At 45.6% G+C, this 16173-nt stretch overlaps 1 protein-coding gene across 2 annotated transcripts in view; it reads right to left on the bottom strand.

Annotated features, from left to right (window-relative positions):
- PDZD2 (PDZ domain containing 2) overlaps positions 1 to 16173 on the bottom strand; it is a 398209-nt gene that overhangs the window by 177459 nt on the left and 204577 nt on the right. The gene's annotated exons all lie outside the window — the stretch shown is intronic.

The raw sequence follows: 16173 nt of genomic DNA, 5'->3' as shown, positions 1-16173 counted from the left end.
TACAGGCATGCACCACCACACCCAGTTAATTTTTGTATTTTTAGTAGAAAAGGAGTTTCACCATGTTGGCCAGGATGGTCTCAAATCTCCTGACCTCATGTTCTGCCTGCCTCGGACTCCCAAAGTGCTGGAATTACAGGCGTGAGCCACTGCACCTGGCCAAATCTACAACTTTTGTACTCTGACTAAGCTTCCAAATTCCACTGTAGACTAGTACTAGCAAAACCAGAAATTATCAGTCAGCCCTTGAGTTGCTGAGAACATCAGCAGCTTTTACTGACAATACGATTTTTCTAAGATTTTATCAGGAAATAGAACGTTAAAAAATAGGTTTCCCTAAACCAACATACGTATATAGTAGTTTCTATTATGTGTAAAATTTGCCTTGTTTTACAGCTAAAGCAAAAGGGGTCTTGCAGCCAGAGACTGTTGTGGAATTTTGAAATCTTTATTCCAAGAACCTTTGGTGTAGGTATAAAAATTTACATGCACAACTTACAGGAATGGCATTTTATTATTCCAGTACTCACAAGGTCTTTTATTAGCTATACTTGAAAGGAACAAAACAGAAGCAAACATCCTCTGTTTTCTTCTTGCAGCCACTTTTTTTAATTAATTTATTTTTTTTTGAGACAGCGTCTGGCTTTGTTGCCCAGGCAGGAGTAATTTTGACTCACTGCAACCTCCATCCTCCAGGTTCAAGTGATTCTTCTGCCTCAGCCTCCTAGAGTAGCTGGGATTACAGGTGCTTGCCACCACGCCTGGCTAATTTTTATATTTTTAGTAGAGATGGGGTTTCACCGTGTTGGCCAGGCTGGCCTCAAACTCCTGGTCTCAAGTGATCCGCCCACTATGGCCTCCCAAAGTGCTCGGATTATAGCCATGAGTCACCACCCCCAGCCAGATTTTGGGTTTTTTTTTTTTTTTTTTTTAGCATATTCATTTATTTTAGAGTTTTATCCAGTATAAATTTTTCCCCTAGGAGCCCTGTATTGTCATAACCTAGTTCCAGTCACAGTGAGAACTTTTTGAAACTGCTTCTACATTTTCCATATATTAAAAACACTGATGGCTTAGTATCTGGACTTAAGACTTTTTTTTTTAAGATGGTTAAAATATCTCCTAAAAAGAAAATGCTATACATTTTCATCACATGTGCTCCAAATAGGTTCTAGTCATCCCAATACCCTAACACATTCCTGAAAACAGAAACAGGATCCGCCATGAAACAAAGACACGACATCACTGGTACATATGATGTCTCCCTGGTGCGGCAGAGAAAGCACTAATGGGAGGACTAGTACCTCATCTCCAAACCCCAGCAGGGAGCCCCAGGCTAGTCAACATTTTTATGTGCACTCGAGAGGCCTGGAAGTTGATGTGTGGGCAACTTCCTGGAACTTACCTTCCTAGTTCAGGAAAGCGTGGACTCCTGCTCACAGTTCAAGCTAAGGTGAAGGAAGTCTGCTCTTTAATTTTTTTTCTTTTAAAAGAAGTGAGGGAAAATGATTAAAAATTGCCTTGGCCTGTGACCAAAGTGCAGTCCTAACAAGTGGTAAAATTTGCCTATGAAGTATCCTTGATTGTATTAGATGGTGATATCTGCCTAAAATCTATGGTCAAACCAGTTATCCCGCCTCTCCTTACCCCATTCTCTCAACAAAGGGTGGATAATATACAGCATATAGTTTTGCTTTAAGGGGAATTACTGCTACGTTTACTCACAAAACAAAACACGTAGCATGTGCCAGAATTCAGCAAGGACACAAGCCATCTAACCATCCCAGATTTCTGGGAAGCTGAATTACATTATCCATAACAGGTATCTGGGGCTCTGCCTTCTTCGTGCCCACCTTGGTTCCTTGGTCATCGAGCTTAGGAGACCACAGTGACCCCACTGTCCATCACCTGGGAGGGACCCTGAAGATCACCGAGTTCTACCTTCTCACTGCGTGGTGCGGAAACACAGCTCTACAGGAAGAGGAGGAAGTTCTGCAACATCACAGGCACACAGGTAGAAGTACTGAGGTTAGAACGTGAATCTTCTGATTCAAACTCTAAGATGGTGCTAAGTGGACAAGATGTGGATCTCTGTGGGCAGGACCTTTAGGCAGGGGCTCAGTAATGGTGCTCCAGCCTAGGGACACACCTAAGATTCTCCCAGAAGCTAAAACAGAAGGGTAACAAAGACAGCAATCCCAGAAATCCCCAGCAGAGTAGGAGTCAATCAAACAGCAAAAACCAAGGGATACCCCTGGGTATAAACCCAAGAACCGAAAACAGACATACAAATTGATATTCACATCCCTGATATTTGTGACAGCACTGTTCACACAATAACCAAAAGGTGGAAGCAATCTATGCGTCCACTGACGGATGAATGGATACAGAAACTGTGATACATACGTATAGAATACTGTTCAGCCATAAAAAGGAAGGAAATTCTGACGCATGCTACTACTTGGATGAGTTTTGAAAAGACACTATGCTAAATGAAATAAACCTGTTATAAAAGGACAAACCCTGTATGATTTTAATAATATGAGGCACTCAGAATAGCAAAATTCAGAGACAGAAAGTAGAATGGTGGTTGCCAGGGAGGGGAGGAATGGGAAGTTACTGCTTAATGGATACAGAGTTTCAGTTTTGCAAGACGAAGAGTCTTCTGGAGATGGATAGTGCTGGTGGCTGCACAACAGTGTGAATGTACTTAACGCCACAAAATGATATATTTAAAATTATTAAAATGAGAACTTTTATATTAAGCGTGTAAAGTCAATGGGGCCTGGATTTTCTTTGTCTAAAAAAAAGAGTCTCGCTCTGTTGCCCAGGCTGGAGTGCAGTTATGCAATCTGGGTTCACTGCAGCCTCCACCTCCTAGGTTCCAGCGATTCTCCTGCCTCAGCCTCCCGAGTAGCTGGGACTACAGGCATGTACCCCACACCCACCTAATTTTTTGTATTTTTAGTAGAGACGAGGTTTCACTGTGTTAGCCAGAATGGTCTCGATCTCCTGACCTCGTGATTGCCCACCTCGGCCTCCCAAGGTGCTGGGATTACAGGTGTGAGCCACTGTGCCCGGCCACCACTGGCTAGTTCTATGGCTATCATGCTTCATATGCTTGATGTCACTAAATGAAAAGACCATAAAATGCAATTCATAAATGGTCTTGAAAACAACAGGAAGCACTAATGTTTCCTTCTCCCCTTTTCCCATCCCCCAGTCAAAAATCCACACAGAAAGTTATGAAAGTGAACAAGGCTTGTTTCCCTGCCCCCGACGGGAGACGATAAGGTCAGTGCTGATGGGGAACACCCTGCCAATCGTGCCAGCGAAGAGGACCCCAGCCTGCAAGTGTGAGGAAGCAGATCCCTTCCAACTTCTGCCATCAATGCAGAGGGTTCAGAATACATCGAAGAAAGCTCCACGAGGCTGTGGCCCATCCCGCCCTCCTGGAGTTCACACACCCTCAACTCATGCAACGCTAGGAGCATGAACTGACACCATCATGCTCTGGGGCCTTCATCATATACAGATCTATTTCTTAGCTGTCAAATCTGTCCCATTAGCCATAAGCCTTTGGTGGACAGAGCTGCCTCCAGTTCCCTGGTCCCCTCTTTTCAGCCTCCTTCCTCCTGCTAGGCCAGGGTGAGCCTTGGAGGGGCACCATCTTCTTCCTTTGTTCCTTCGTCCCTCCTGTGACCTGGATTATCCCCTCAACTTTCATAGCTACAGTAACCAAGTAAGAGCCACCAACTCCTCAATCTCTCTCTCTTTTCTGACCTCCTGCCCAGCTGCAGCTGAGTGTCCTGTAGGCACCTCAAACCTGCCATGCCCTAAAAAACCCACTATGTGGTCAGGCGCAGTGGCGCACACCTGTAATCCCAGCACTTTGGGAGGCCAAGGTGGGTGGATCACTTGATGTCAGTTCAACACCAGCCTGACCAACATGCTGAAACCCCGTCTCTACTAAAAATACAAAAATTAGCCGGACGTGGTGGCAAGTGCCTGTAATCTATTTTTATTTTAGATCCAGGGGTACACATGCAGGTTGGTTACCTGGGTATACTGTGTTATGCTGAGGTATGGAGTACAACTGATCCTGTCACCCAGGTACTGAGCATGGTACCCAATAGTTAAGTTTTCAACCCTGGCTCGCCTCCTCTAGGAGTCTCCAGCGCCTATTGTTCTCATCTTTATGTCCGTAAGTACCCAATGTTTAGCTCCCACTTATAAGTGAGAATATATAGTATTTAGTTTTCTGTTCCTGTGTTAATTCACTTAGGATAATGGCCTCCAGCTGCATCCATGTTACTGCAAAAGACATGATTTCATTCTTTTTAATGGCTGTGTTGTGTTCCATGGTGTATCTATATGGCATTTTCTTTACCCACTCTACCATTAATGGGCACACAGGACATAGGTTGATACCCTGTCTTTGCTACTGTTAATAGTGCTGCGATGAACATACAAGTGCACGTGTCTTTTTGATAGAATGATTTGTTTTCTTTTAGATAGATACCTAGTAATGGGATTGCTGGGTTGAATGGTAGAGTTCTGTTTTAAGTTCTTTGAGGAATCTCCAAACAGCTTTCCACAGTGGCCAAACTAACTTACATTCACACCGACAGTGTATAAGTATTTGCTTTTCTCCAAAGCCTCTTCCAGTACCAGTTATTTTTTGGCCTTTTTTTTTTTTTAAATCGAGTTTCTACCTTATTGCCCAGGCTGGAGTGCAGTGGCACAATCTTGGCTCACTGCAACCTCTGCCTTCCAGGTTCAACAGATTCTCCTGCCTCAGCCTCCCAAGTAGCTGAGAGTAAAGACACGTACCACCATGCCTGCCTAATTTTGTACTTCTAGTAGAGACAGGGTTTCACCATGTAACCCATGAAACCCACCTTGGCCTGCCAGAGTGCTGGGATTACAGGCATGAGCTACTGTGGCTGGCCTGGATTTTAAATTTTTTTTTTGTTTTTTTAAGAGACAAGGTCTCGCTATGTTGCCCAGGCTGGAATGCAGTGGCTATTCACAGGTGTGATCCCACTACTGATCAGCATGGGAGTTTTGACCTTTTCCGTTTCCAACCTGGGCCAGTTCACCCCTCTTTAGGCAACCTGGTGGTCCCCCGTTCCCAGGAGGTCACTATATTGATGCTGAACTTAGTGCGGACACCCAATCGGCAAAGTGCAGTAAAGCCCAGAACTCCTGGGCTTAAGTGATCCTCTCACCTCAGCCTCCCGAATAGCTGGGACTACAGGCACGCACCACCGCACCTGGCGGCTTTTAAATTTTTTTAAGAGGCAGTGTCTTGCTCTGTTGCCCAGACTGGAGCACAGTGGCACAATTATGCTCTCTTCAGCCTCAAACTCCTGGACTCAAAGGATCCCCTGCCACTAAGTAGCTGGATTATAGAGACATGCCACCATGCCAGGTTAATTTTTTTTTACTTTCTGTCAAGACAGGGTCTTGCTATGTTTCTTAGGCTGGTCTTAAACTCTTAGCCTCAAATGATCCTCCCACCTCGGCCTCCAAAAATGCTGGAATTATAGGCATGAGCTACTTGACTTCATAAATAACAGCTACTCTTTGGTGTGAGATGGTATCTCACTGTGGTTTTAATTTGCATTTCTCTGATGATAAGCAAAGTTGAGCATGTTTTCATGTTTGCTGGCTACTTAGAAATGTCTTTTCCTGTCTTTGGCCTACTTAGTAACTGGGTTTATCTGTTTTTTGCTTGTTGAATAGTTTAAGTTCCTTGTAGATTCTAGATATTAGACCTTTGCTGGAAGCAGAGTTTGCGAATATTTTCTCCCATTCCGTAGGCTGTCTGTTTACTCTGTGGATAATTTCTTTTGCTGTGTAGAAGCTCTTTAATTAGGTCTCACTTGTCAATTTTTGTTTTTGTTCTAACTGCATTTGAGGACTTAGCCATAAATTCTTTTCCAAGGCCGACGTCCAGAATGGTGTTTCCTAGATTTTCTTCTAAGATTCTTACTCTTTGAGGTCTTACATTTAAATCTTTAGTCCACAATGAGTTAATTTTTGAAGTAAAAGGTAGGGGTCCGGTTTCATGCTTCTGCATATGGCTAGCCAGCCGCCCCAGCACCGTTTATTAAACAGACAGTTCTTTCTTTGTTGTTTATTTTTGTTAACTTTGTGGAAGATCAGATGGCTATAGGTGTATGGCTTTATTTCTGGGTTCTCTATTCTGTTCCACCGGTTTGTGTGTCCGTTTTTGTACCAGTACCATGCTGTTTTAGTTATTATAGACTTATGCATAGTTGGAAGTCGGGTAATGGGATGCTCCTGGCTTTGATCTTTTTGCTTAGGATGACTTTCCACGCCCTCACTTAAAGGGATTTGTGCCTCCTTGGCCCCTCAGACCCTCCTGCCAGTCATCGAGGGCCATAGATAACTGCTCAGTCCCCATTTTCCAGCCTGGCTTGTCAGCCCAATCAATCCTCTGAGTTACAGGTTGTTTCTTTCTTCACAGAAATGGAGACAATTTTGGTTTTGGAAACTCAATCCAGCTCTACCAGGACTTGAGTTCATTTCCAGGAATCCTGCCACAGACATGAAGACCCCCAGGGACAGGCTCCAAGAGTTGGTGACAACACACACTCTGCTGGGCAGAGGGAAGAAGGAATTTTCTGAGCCAATATCACCAGCCAATTTCAGCTTGAGAATTCTGTCGAATGCCTCTCAAGGCTCTGGGAACTCTAAGAAATCAATGTTTCTGAGCATCCCTAAAGACATTTCTCTAAAGCTTCAGGGTATGACCCTGCTGGTGTCCATGAGAACGGCTACCTCTCAAGACCAGAATCAGACAAATAATTAACAAGGGTCTCCTCTAAGCACATGCGCTACATAAACTTGCTGTGAAGATGAGGAGTATCCAGATGAAAAGATTCCCACCACTACAAGGCAACGCACGCCAGACGTGAAGCAATGGATTAAGGCAGTGAGGACACCGAGGTTCCCACACGGACCTATCACCATGGGCTGGGAGAATCAGGAGCGATTTTTTTTAGAGAAAGTGGGTCTTCAGGAAAGCCTCAAAGCTGGTTTCTTGCTCTTGACATCTGCCCAAGTTCCAAGCTTCTCCCCATTATAGACGAAAGGAAAGTGGGCCACTCCTCACAGCAGCTGTACCTGGAGACAACTGCAATCTAGCTCAGCCCACCTACCTGGCACCGCACAGTGGGGAGAACAAGCCAAGTGGAACAGGCCTTTGGGAAAGGACTGTGGCCAGGCCCGTCTGGGCTCAGACTGCTGCCCATGCTACTTGGAGCATATGAACTAAACCAGCAGACCAAAAACCCATCGCCATTCCACTCTGACTGTGGGGAGAGTTCGGAAGCTCCAACTCGTTGTATTTTATCTTCACGGCACTGATAGTGTCGAATGGTGAAAGCACTGCCATTCATTTGGTTTTTAGAAACTCAAGACGATGTGGATGTTTCCTCCCTAATGACTCCCCTGGAGTGTGGTACATCTTAACGCCACCAAGTGTGGAGGTGCACACCAGGTGTGTCAGAGGTAGGAGTCAGGGCTCTGGCATTTTTCTCATCCAACAGGGGAATAACCTTGAAGCTTGACTCTTGCCAACGTGCTACAGTGGTCGAGGGCAGTCACTGATAGTGTGCGTCTCCAGGCACCTGTACAGAGTGTACATTCAACAAATACTCCATGCTACTGTGACTCATCTGCAAGCACATTTTATTGTTTTGTTGTTGTTGTTTTAGATGGAGTTTCATTCTTGTTGCCCAGGCTGGAATGCAGTGGTGTGATCTCGGCCAACTGTAACCTCTGCTTCCCAGGTTCAAGCAATTCTCCTGCCTCAGCTTCTTGAGTAGCTAGGATTACAGATGCCTGCCACCATGTCCAGCTAATTTTTTGTATTTTTAGTAGAGATGGGGTTTCACCATGTTGGCCTCGAACTCCTGACCTCAGGTGATCCACCTGCCTCGGCTTCCCAAAGCGCTGGGGTTACAGGTGTGAGCCACCACACCCAGCCTGCAAGCACATTTTAGAAGGGCTAGTGAAAAGCTGGGCGTGGCGGCTCAGGCCTGTAATCCCAGCACTTTGGGAAGCCAAAGTGGGTGGATCAGTAGACGTCCGGAGTTCAAGACCAACCTGGTCAACATGGTGAAACCCCATCTCTACTAAAAATACAAAAATCAGCTGGGCTTGGAGGTGCATGCCTGTGGTCTCAGCTACTCAAGAGGCTGAGGCAGGAGAGTTGCTTGAGCCTGGGAGTTGGAGGTTGCAGTGAGCCCAGATCCCGCCACTGCCCTCCAGCCTGGTAGACAGAGCAAGACTCCATCTCAAAAAAAAAAAAAAGGCTAGTGAAGCTTCTGTGAACTGGAAAGTTGTGTTTTTCAGAGTAGTTTCCTTGCCTAGTCAATCCCTCCCCTCCCCATCTCTCTCTGCTCTTCTGTAAGCGTAACAGTAGCAACATTTAGTTCCCAGTGATGCTCAGAGTTTTAAAAATTTACTGCATTATAATTTCCAGATCTCAAAATAATTCCTCTTAAAAGCAAAACAAAAACAAAAACCAGGCACCTACGTTTACTAAGTCTCCATTATGATTTTAAAAATGATTAGAGTCTTTCTTATTCAAGTGGGAAAGGGTAGAGCAAAGCCCTTGGAGGAAGAAATCTATCAAAAACCACATTGCGCCCAGTGACGTGCTTGGGCTCAGAGCGGTACTTCCAAGTTATTTCTCATCTTTACCATGAAGAATCCTCTCTTGGAATCACGTCTGTTCTGGGGTAGTAGGAACTTGAATCACAAAACCACAGCTTTCCGAAACACCGGCAAGGAAGTTGGGTCATATATGGAAATTTCTTTCCACGAGCCTGTCAACAATCAGTTATTTGTTTTCCCCCTTTTTTTCCCACAAGAATTTTCTCTAAGTAACTGGACGAGATTTCCCATGGGAATCAGGCAATGGTGACTTCCAGGTCTTAAACTTTATCTAAAATAGCTGGAAAACAAAAGACACAAGAATGTGCCTGGCTGGCCTCTAACAATGCAAATTCTGGCAATAAGAACAGCAGCTAAGTGTGGAGCTTCCAGGACCTCAGAGGAGGGCAGGCACCAGGGCAAAGACTCTCTGGTTTGTATTTAAGAAAGTGTTAACCTCCCACCATTGACCAACTAAAGCTTAAATTTTTTACGACCTATGAAAAATGTTTGCAAAAAGCCTAAGTAATCTAAGTAAGTAGCAAGAATATCAGACTCTGTAATAAAATGTATTGGGCTCAAAAGCTCCATAGAAAAATTTTTTTTGAGATGGGGTCTCACTCTGTCCACCAGGCTGGAGTGCAGTGACACAATCTCGGTTCACTGCAACTTCTGCCTCCTGAGCTCAAGTGATCCTCCTGCCTCAGTCTCCTGAGTACCTAGGACCACAGGGTCAGGCCAGCACACCCAGCTAATTTTTTTTTTTAGAAATATTTTTGGAAGAGACAGGGTTTCACTATGTTGCCCAGGCTGGTCTCATGCTCCTAAGCTCAAGTGATCCGCCTGCCTTGGCCTCCCAAAGTTCTGGGATTACAGGCGTGAGCCACTGCACCCAGCCTCAAGAGCTTCACGATTTTCTTTAGCTGTACAACCATTAGAGCATAGTTCACACATGGATTTCAGAGTGCCCACGGAAGGCTAAATGCTTCAGAGAGCACTGTACATTAATGGCAGGGAATACTGAGAATTTTAAATCATAGATGGAAGAGAGTTGGGATTCAAATTCCCAAGCAAATCAGGTCTGTCTGATATCAAATCCAGTACGTTCTTTCCTCTCTGGCACCAGGCTTTCACCATGTTCCATTTGTCACAGAGGACCTAAGCGAGTCCTCCATGAAACCTCTTAAGCGGAACAGAATGTTCTGTGAAAAGAGAGTGAGCACATGGACGTTTACAGCAGCTTCATTCATAATTGCCAAAACTTGGAAATGACCAAGATGTCCTTGAGCAGGTGACTAAACTGCGGCACATGAAGACAATGGAGTTATTACACAGTGCTAAAAAGAAATGAGCTACCGAGTAAAGAAGACATGAAGGAAACGGAAAAGCACGTTACTTAGTGAAAGCAGCCAATCTGAAGGGGCTATCTGTGGTACGGTTCCAACTATATGACATTCTGGAAAAGGCCAAATTATAGAGACGGGAAAAAGATCGGGAGTCAGGCGCAATGGCTCACATCTGTAATCCCAGCCCTTTGGGAGGCCAAGGCAGGGAGATCACGAGGTCAGGAGATTGAGACCATGCTGGCTAACATGGTGAAACCCCATCTCTACTAAAAATACAAAGAATTAGACACATGCCTGAGGTCCCAGCTATTTGTGAGGCTGAGGCAGGAGAATCGCTTGAACCCAGGAGGCAGAGGTCGCAGTGAGCCAAGATCGTGCCAAGTGCTGGAGGCAGAAAGGGAAAAATAGGCACAGAGGATTTTTAGGGCAGTGAAACTACTCTGTGTAACTCCACCGTTATCATGTCATTATACATTTGTCCACAGCCATGGAATGTACAACACCAAGAGTGAACCCTAATGTGCACTGTAGATGTTGGGTGATTATAAAATGTCAATGGAGGTTCATCAATTCTAACAAATGTGCCACTCCGGTGGGGGGTGTTGATAATGAGGAGGCTGTAAATTTCAGGGAAAGAAGATATACAGGAAATCTCTATCTTTTGCTCAGAAAAAAAATTTCATTTATTTTTATTGTTTTTGAGACCAGGTCTCTATCACCCAGGCTGGAGTGCAGTGGCATGATCACAGCTCACTGTAGCCTCAACTTCCCAGGCTCCAGCAATTCTCCCACCTCAACCTCCCAAGTAGCTGGGATTATAGGTGCGTGCCACCATGCCTGGCTAACTTTTATATTTCTGGTAGAGACGTGGTTTTGCCATGTTGCCCAGGCTGGTCTCAAACTTCTGAGCTCAAGCGAGCCACCCACATTAGCCTCCCAAAGTGCTGGGATTACAGGTGTGACCCACAGCCCCTAGCCAGAAAAAAACTTTTTTTTTTTTTTAAAGAGGTTGGGTCTTGTTCTGTTACCCAGGTGAGAGTGCTGTGGCACAATCATAGCTCACTACAGCTTCAAAGACCTAGGCTCAAGCAGTCCCCCTGCCTCACCCTCCCAAGCAGCCGAGACTATAGGCACACACCACCATGCCTGGATCATTAAAAAAAAAAAATTTTGGTTGCGGGGGTGGGTTTTACTATGTTTCCCAGGCTGGTCTCAAACTCCTGGCCTCAAGTGATCTTCCTGTCTCAGTCTCCCCTATAGCTGGGTCTATAGGTGTGAGCCTTTTCTGCCCCCTGGATTTTGCTGTGAACCTAAAACTGCTCTAAAAAATATTAAGTCTTAAAAGAGAGACAGCCGGGCACAGTGGCTTATGCCTGTAATCCCAGCACTTTGGGAGGCTGAGGTGGGCAGATCACCTGAGGTCAGGAGTTCAAGACCAGCCTGGCCAACATGATGAGACCCTGTGTCTACTAAAAATACAAAAATTAGCTGGGTGTGGTGGCGTGCGCCTGTAATCCCAGCTACTCGGGAGGCTGAGGCAGAAGAATCGCTTGAACTCAGGAGGCGGAGGTTGCAGTGAACTTAGATCATGCCACTGCACTCCAGCCTGGGCGGCAGAGTGAGACTCTGTCTCAAAAAAAAAAGACAAGACAGTGAGCTTCAGTTAAACTATGGGACTAAACTTAGCATTCCTGCTCACTAGCCATATGAATAATAACTAAAAGTCTTTATGCCTCAGTTTCCTCACATGAAAATGTATAATGTAGCTGCAGAAGTTTTGCTAAAATCTAGACACAGTGCTTTAGATCATCTCAGTGCTGGCCACACAGCAGACATCCGTCAGGCTGTGGTTACAGTGACTCTCCAGTAAAACCTACTCACTCCTCCACCAGTTTCTTCACATTTCAGTCTTTCTGCTATTAGGGCTTATTTACATCACTAACCAAATTTTACATAGCTTGTCCTGGTTTAATTGAAAGTGACAAAGGGGAAAGTGGGAAATGAAAACAGAATGCTCAGTGCACAGCCGTGTTAAAAGACTCAGAAGTCAGCACTCAGCGGTTCCCAAGGGGGCTGCCAGCTCCAATCAGGCCACTGGTTACTTGACAAGAGGAGGAAGCTGGGAACCACACATGCCACCCAGGATTCTCCTGGAAAATATCTTGGAGTAGCACAGAAAAGCCTCCTGGTCATCTTCTGGGTGAGTTCCTGTGCCGTCAACAAGACCTAGGTCTTCCACTCAGAAGGGAACTGCACTTTCCTTCTCAGGAGCACTACAAGCTTGATCTTTTTTATTTTCCAAATTATTTCCTGGCTAGGAATGAGCCAAGTCTAATGGAAGATAAAATAATTGTAAGGCTACCCTAAAAATCAAAAGAGAAGCTTAGGCTGGCATTATTAGCCATACTATTTAAAAAGAAGGTCATCCCTGAGACAGCCAGAACCCCAGGCGTCTTTTTCTGCCCTTTCCATTTGCTGGCTGTAATAAACCTCAAGGGAGAATTCTGAAATGCCCAAAATGATGCCCATGAATGATTTCCAGCTGGTTCCTTCCCTATCATAACTTTTCAATCCCAGGAACTCTGTTCACCCTCGCTGGTTCTGTGTCATATGTAAGGAATTGACATTTCCAATGGAACATGACTGTGACCTTTCACCCAGCTCAATGCCTTTCCTTTCCCTACAGGACTTCTTTTCAGTCTTGATATAGTGTGGATTTCTGTCCCCGCCCAAATCTCATGTAAATTTTAAACCCAATGTTGGCCCAGGAGCCTGGGAGGAGGTGATAGCATCATGGGGGTGGATCTCCCCCTTGCTGTTCTCCGATAGTGAGTTCTCATGAAATCTAGTTGGTTAAAAGTGTGAGGTGGCTGGGCACAGTGGCTCACGCCTGTAATCCCAGCACTTTAGGAGGCCAAGGCAGGTGGATCACCTGAGGCCGGAGAATCGCTTGAACCCAGGAGGCAGAGGTTGTGAGCCAAGATGGAGGTTGTCAGCCAAGATCTCACCACTGTACTCCAGCCTGGACAAGAGCGAAACTCCATCTCAAAAAAAAAAAAAAAAAAGTATGAGGCACCTCCCCCTTTGCTCTCTGCCTCCTGTTCCAGCCATTTAAAATGTGCCTGCTTCTCCTTCACCTTCTGCCATGACTAAGTTTCCTGAGGCCTCCCCAGAAGCAGAAGCCTGGCTGGCCACAGTGCCTCACCTGAAGTCAGGAGTTCGAGACCAGCCTGGCCAACATGGTGAAACCCCCATCTCTACTAAAAATACAAAATTAGCTGGGTGTGGTGGCACACACCTGTAGTACCAGCTACTCAGGAGGCTGAGATAGGAGAATTACTTGAACCTGGGAGGTGGAGGCTGCAGTGAGCTGAGATAGGCACTGCACTCCAGCCTGGACAAGACAGAGGAAGATTCCACCTTGAAAAAAAAAAGCAGCAGCAGAAGCCTGTAGAGCCTGCAGAGCTGTGAGCCAATTAAACCTCTTTTCTTTATAAATTACCTAACTTCAGGTATGTTTTTAGAGCAGTGCAAGAACAGACTAATACAAGTCTCATGGGCACCTCTACTCTGAGCTCTTGGGAAATCCTTCCACAATTTTTTTATTTCTCCACATCCTTCAATGGAAAGGGCTATTTTATGTTTATTTTTGAGAAAGAGTCTCGCTCTGTCACCCAGGCTGGAGTGCAGTGGTGTGAACATGTCTCATTGCAGCCTCAACCTCCTAGGCTCAAGTGATGCTCCTGCCTCAGCCTCCACCATAGCTGGGACTGCAGGCACCCATGCAGGCTGATTTTTGTATCTTTTGTAGAGACAGGGTTTTGCCATGTTGCCCAGGCTGGTCTCAAGTAATCCTCCCACCTTGGCCTCCCAAAGTGCTGGGATTATAAGCGTGAGCCACTGTGCCCATCCAGATCTCACTTTTTATTTCCTTCTTAACTCTCCTTGGCTACAAGTTTACAATATTCTCTACCAGGCAAGTGCCAGATGCAATAATCATCCCAATCTTGTGGCTCCCAAGGGTTTTCTGGATCTCCTGCAAACTTCTGACCATGGCCACTGACCCCCTTCAACTGGCTGACCCTGTCTCCCTTGCCAGCTCTATCTGGTTCCCTCCAACTTGTGTGGCAAGACACTGCGTCCCGGCCCTTGTACAAGAGATAGTGCCTGTCCCTCATTGACCTCCTTCCACTCCTGCCAGCCTGTTTCCCACATTTGCACATGGTTTTATGGAGTTTATAAATAGTTTCACACAAACCTGACCTGTCATGATGACAGTTAGCAGAGGGCTCTCACTAAACAGAGACAGATGCTGGTAGGAGGCTCACACTCACTCAAGTGAACTGTCCCATCAAGTCTGTAAGCCCCTCCCTTCCCCAGGCATCTGGACACTAATTTTATCTCTAGCTAGATGAAATGTCTTTGCCCAGGAACAGCTAGGCAAGTGGGTGCTGCATTGGCTTTGTGCAGAGCACAAGGCCTCCAAAGAGTTAGAATCAGGGAACACCCGGGATCTGTGAAGAAAACAGCTGAACACCTGCAAGGTCACAGTCTTGCACAAGTGCTACTCAAGCCAGGGCAAGCCCAATCTAAAAATAGATGCACCTGAATTGGGACATCAGAAGGTACCAGCAGGCACAAGAACACCACGCCCACCTCAGCTGGCCTCACTTGCTGGGCTGGCACAGCCAGCGCCCCAGGTATGAAGCAACAAAAAGATGGACAGACACTGTCATTCAACCCTTGCTCAAGGGCAATCGGGGACCCAGTGGGAGTAGAACCAGGCCTCTACACCTGACTGTGGGCATGCAAAGGCACCCTCCCCAGGAGGGGTTGAACCTGCTCTACACAAACGCAACTGAAGTAGTGAAGCCAACCCTTGGATATGGCCAACTGTCTCTGAATGACACCCAGGGAGATAAGCCCGCTCCGGGCAGGGTAACCAAAGCCACCAACACAGCCACCAATGCCTTACTTCAGGATAGACCAATGACTGTTGGAAGTAGATGCTCAGTGCCACAAAGAAAAATTAGCACTGAGACAGGGGATTTTTCAGCAATGCAATTTTTACTTCCTGGTCTGCAGGAAGGGTACTCTGGCTGGCCATCTTGCCACAAGAGTACAACGAACGAAGGAAAACACACAAATTTATTCCTTAGACATCTGGGGTTGTCCTTACTGTTGTGTCTGATTTCCGTTGGCTGGAGCCAGACCTCACAATGTAAACTAAAACCCAATTGGCTAACAACTGAAAACTTTTCTAAGTAGGTAAAAGCAATGGAGAGCTGGGACATGCCTGTGAGCCCATTCAGCACAGATATCTTGGTTAAAGTACAAGGAGTGCCTGTAGGCATGGCATGTCTAACAGCTACATAGGATAGGGCTTAACAAAGTTATTAGCACGCTTATTCTTTAACAAGAAAGGAAACTTTAAAAAGAAACTTTTCTACTTTCCACAATAATGAAGCCTTTTTATATTGTAAACACACCCAGTTAGAAAATGTCCAGGAGAAAAAACGAGATGGAAAAATTCCAGCATTAAAAACAAAACAAAAACAATTGTTTGCCTTCCACAGATTCGGTCTTTAGACTTTATGAGCACCTACAACCATCAGGAACACATATGGGGCCCCTACCTAACGTTCTCTCTCCCACCATGCCCCCAGCACATGTACAATCTGACACTCACAGTCCCTGCCAAACCAATCTCCAATAAATCTCTTAAAAACAAAAGGCTCTGAATAAAGGATTTCTGAACAAAGCCCCACTCTGAAGATGCACTGTAAAAAGGAAGTTTTCCCCATGGACAGAATGAAATCAGGACTGGGCTCAGATAGAAAGGCCAAGTGCATATTAACCTGTCTGTATACTACTGGACCTTTCATCTGTTTTTCAAAAACAGACCCGAACAGAGTAATATTTGTCTCTACACAGGATAAGCGCTTGAAAAAAAATTAACACACACACACAAATCAAAATTCTCTTCTCTCACATCCTGGGCCCTGGGTCTTTGAAACTCTCTGGCCTGTACCTAGAGCAAATGGTACACTTGCCAGCCTTCAGGATGTTTTCTGCCAAACCCAGAAATGCCCTTCTCCTGGGGACAGAGCAGGGCTTTCCTGGAGAGTCTGCCTGC

This window comes from Aotus nancymaae, unplaced genomic scaffold (assembly GCF_030222135.1).
Source record: "Aotus nancymaae isolate 86718 unplaced genomic scaffold, 86718_ANA_hifiasm-v0.15.2.pri h1tg000014l, whole genome shotgun sequence".
In the NCBI taxonomy this organism is placed as follows: domain Eukaryota; kingdom Metazoa; phylum Chordata; class Mammalia; order Primates; family Aotidae; genus Aotus; species Aotus nancymaae.
This window is presented reverse-complemented; position numbering and strand designations above follow the sequence as displayed.